This window comes from Neofelis nebulosa, chromosome 15 (genome assembly GCF_028018385.1).
Source record: "Neofelis nebulosa isolate mNeoNeb1 chromosome 15, mNeoNeb1.pri, whole genome shotgun sequence".
NCBI lineage: Eukaryota > Metazoa > Chordata > Mammalia > Carnivora > Felidae > Neofelis > Neofelis nebulosa.
This window is the reverse complement of record NC_080796.1, coordinates 5232686-5236838: the sequence shown is the minus strand read 5'-3', so window position 1 is coordinate 5236838 and position 4153 is coordinate 5232686. Positions and strand designations below refer to the sequence as shown.

General features: G+C 48.7%; 1 long non-coding RNA gene across 1 annotated transcript; it reads right to left on the bottom strand.

The window, feature by feature from the left end:
- Positions 1-344: 344 nt before the first annotated feature.
- On the bottom strand, positions 345-3023 carry LOC131495975 (uncharacterized). Its single transcript, XR_009254231.1, has 2 exons — positions 2179-3023; positions 345-647 (listed from the first exon to the last, which is right to left on the bottom strand). It is a non-coding gene; the product is annotated as an uncharacterized LOC131495975 (long non-coding RNA).
- Between the last annotated feature and the right edge of the window lie 1130 nt (positions 3024-4153).

Sequence of the window (4153 nt, the reverse complement as noted above, 5' to 3'; positions counted from 1 at the left end):
CCCTGGACTCACCTCCCCCTAGCACCTCACTGCTGATTATCTCTTGTTTCTGGTTCTCCTGGCATTTTCGTAGCCCTGAACTTGGAGCACTCGCCTCTCTTCTCCCACGACCTTATCCTTCTTCCTCCAAGTTTGACTTTTGTAGTAAGAGGAATAGGTTACATTTGCATTTTTCAGACCCCTTTGGAGGAACGACCCTTGCGTGAAACACTAGTGTATTGAGCTTCCCTGCTGTGAACTTGTACAAAACTAATCATCTTGAGGACCAACTTCTAGTACGTGCTGTGTATTTATACACCGTTGTAGCATAATTTTTTAAAAAGTAGTAGGATGAACTGACAACGTTGGGGTCCAATTAGAGTTTATTTGCATCACAAGTGACCTGGCCCAAAGGCTCACCTACTGTCAAGCAAGCAGTAGGCAACGGCGGCAGGTGAAAGCAGCAGGTGGTGAAGGTGACAGGTGAAGGCAGCAGGTGAACAAGGCGGCAGGTGAACAAGGCAGCAGGTGAAGGTCTCTACGCCTCTGTCCGTTCTGAGTTGCTCTTACTCGATCAGTTCATTTACTTGTTCATTAACTGAACACATAGTGGGCACCGGAGTCCTCTTTTTGGGGTATATTTCCTGCCTTTCAGGGATGGAAGATTCCTGTAAGGAGAGACAAGTATGTAACTGTGTGAGGTGGTGCACAGGGGGGCTATTGACTCATCAGGTATGAAGTCTCCCATTGGTCTAGAGGACATGAGTCGTTTCCTCTCTATGAAGTCACATCTGGGAGGGGCTTGAGGGTCGAGTAGGGATGTGTGGTGGAGGGAGAGGCAGAAGGAGAACATTCCAGTGCCGAGAAAAACACATGAAGACACTCAATAAGAAAAGACTGGGAAGACAGTGGTGCTAGAAAGTCCATCCCTCGGAACCTTCTAGCAAGGGAGTAGATTTTGTCAGAGGGGTGAGGAGACAGGTAACGATGGGTAGTACAGAGGGAAAAAGTGGAGGGTGAGTCTGCAAAGATAGCTGGAGGTTCCTAGTAGGAAAACCCATATCTGCTACACAATTGCATTTTATCCCCAAAGCAACATGAGGATAACAGCGTTTTCAAGTGTAGCAATGATGGCCATCACATGTTTCATTTTGTCCTAAGTACTTGTCTACATTAACTTATTTAGACCTTATACCAATTTTATGAGATAGGTACTATCGTTGTCCCCATTTGAAGATAATGAAACCAAAGCACAGAGAGGTTAACCAAATTACGAGGGCCACACAGCTAGTAAGTGATGAAGCTGTGTGAATTAGTTAAGAGAGATTTGGACAAATACCGGACAGCAATGTGCTGTGTGTCCCAAGGTAGTGGCAAGGAATCCAGTCTGGAGGATGTTATAGCAATCCAAAAAAGGGATCTTGTGTCGAGACAGAGCTAAGATGTAAAAGTGCATCAAAAGTATTCTGTGTGGGGGCACCTTGGGCTCAGTAGGTTAGCACTCGACTTTGGCTCAGGTCATGGTCTTGCGGTTCATGGATGGAGCCTCACATCAGGCTCTGTGCGGACAGCTCGAAGACTGGAGCCTGCCCCCTCTCCTGTTGTGCTCTCTCTCTCTCTCTCTCTCTCAAAAATAAATAAACATTTAAAAAAAGTATTCTGTGTCAAAATCCTGTCTCTCCTCTGCTTGTTACCGGACCCAAAGCAGTCTGAGTTTTCCAGGATGACTTCATCATAGATTAAAGCTTTGATAAAGAATGTCGACTGAACCTGGGTGAGCATTGACTCTTGATTTTGGCTCAGGTCATGATCCCAGGGTCATGGGATGGAGCCCCAAATTGGGCTCCTTGCTGAGTGTGGACCCTGCTCGAGATCCTCTCTCTCTCTCTCTCTCTCCCGCAGCCCCACTCCCTGGCTCACACACACTCTCTCTAAAAAAATAAAAAAATAAAATACAAAAATAAAGTGGGGTGTGGTATTTCCTTAGTGCATGAATATAAAAGAAAAGATGTTCTTTTATAGGGGTTCAGGCAGGGGGTGCTGCTCACAAGGAGACCTTGCATTTGCTCTGCCGAAGAAGGTGGCTTTCTGAGAGCTTAATGAGCAAGTTGGGGTTGGATGTCACGCCTGCAGGCACTGGTCTCAATTTACTTAGCTGGTGCATAGAGAGGATATTTTTGCCTTATTCGTTCGACAAACCTTGTTTGGGCACTGTCACCTGCTGGGATTGTGCTGAGTGCTTGCAATCGGAGCCAAATAAAACGTGGTTGGTGACTTCAGGAAAGTTCTCTCTGGCCCCTTTATCAGTCAAGCTCCAGCCAGGAATAAGAAGCAACACCAGTTATGCTAACGAAGAGGAATTTGTGCAGGGGGTTGGTTTCCTGGGCGATGGGCATCTGGGCAGGCAAGGGAGGCATGGCTGGGAAACCAGGCAACACGAGTGAAGCACGAGGCCGGGGAGCAGGGTCGAACCTGGGAACCCGTCCCAACAGCCATTGCCAAGGCGAAGGGTCACCCCAGGTGATGCGACAGAGGAGGAGGCAAGTCCTGTCAGCCTCCAGGCTGCAGTCTTCCCTCATGACCCCTGCGATGCCCCCGGTGGGGGCGGGGGGCAGTGTGCAGAGGGGAAGAGTCTGCAGGGCTGAGGCGGGGAGACAGAAAGGCCAGCAAATCAGTCATTCTGGAAGAGAGTCCAGTCTGGGTCTGAGCTGGAACTGAAACATGCCTGAGCTGCAGGCCTCCGAGTTGGAACGTCCAGAATTTGACTCTCTTGCACCCGCCTTGGGGCCTTTGCCCGGGGGGGTTCCTTCTGTCTTGGAACACTTTTCCCCAGCCCTTTTGTTTTCACTTTTTTAAAGCCTCTGCCCCAAAGTCCCGTCTTGATGATTGTAATCGAAACCCTACCACTGCCCCCATTCTTTTATCTTGCCTTATTTTTTCCTAGAATATTTATCATGGTGGAAAATAAACATGTCACGTTATAACAAATAAACATTTGTCATCATGTTGCAATTTCACATATTCATTTATTGCTTTCTTGTTAATTTTTGGGCGCCCCCCCCCCCCCCGCCTCTTTGGAACACATAATCCTCCTGGGTGGGAATTGTTGTCTCTTGTTTCCCCACGGGCCGAGAGCAGTCGATGCCATCCGGATAGCTGTTGAACGAACACGGGAATGAGGGGATGCTTAGCTGAGGAAGAATAAGAAGGTTGTGTGGGGCAAAAGGCTAATAAAACTAGTAAGAAAAGACTCATAAGGAAAGTGCTGTGTCTGTCGAGATACCTGATCGCTCTCCCATGTAGGAAGGAGCAGCCGCAGGAAGAAAATGCAGGAGGTGTGTCGCAAACAGTATCTACAAGGTGAGCCCAGGTGCCAAAGCGGATCAGGGCTGGGGACAGGACACCTGCCAGCGACTCCACATCGAGGCCTTGGACATTGTAGGTACACAGGTTTCTGGCCAGGCCAGCGGCACGGTCTCATAAACCGTGCGCGCTTGGGTTTGTTGGAGCGAACGATGAAGAAGGTGTGAAAGGGGAGGGCTCGGCAGAGGCCACCCCTCTTTGTAAATGCAGAGCCAGTGTTCCGTTTGCCAGAGATCCTTCCAACATTCTTTGGGCCACACTCCGCTAATATGAAAATTCTACCGGACTGCCACGAGGAAAAAAGAGTAAAAGATACAGAACACGACTCAAAGAAAAGAAAAGAAAAGAAACAACAGCCCACTACAGAAAAGTACTTTGAAAGTACCTGCGGTGAAGCGAGCAGTGTGGCTCAACGGCACCTCCTGCTTTGTTCTCAGGTAAAATCCCAGACCCCTGCACCTGTAAGTTATTCCCTACAACCATGTGGACATCATCTCAGCCTCTCTGATTCAGTCCTAAGCACTGTCCATTTAATTTTTTTAAATGTTTTCATTTATTTTTGAGACAGAGACAGAGCGTGAGCAGGGGAGGGGCAGAGAGAGAGAGGGAGACACAGAATCCGAAGCAGGCTCCGGGCTCTGAGCTGTCAGCACAGAGCCCGACACGGGGCTCGAATCCATGAATGGTGAGATCATGACCTGAGCTGAAGTCGGACGCTCAACCGGCTGAGCCCCCCAGGCGCCCCTCCATTTAATTTTTAACAAAACCCTTCGCACATGTGTGGTCTTGCTTTCTGTTTCTGTTTCTCATC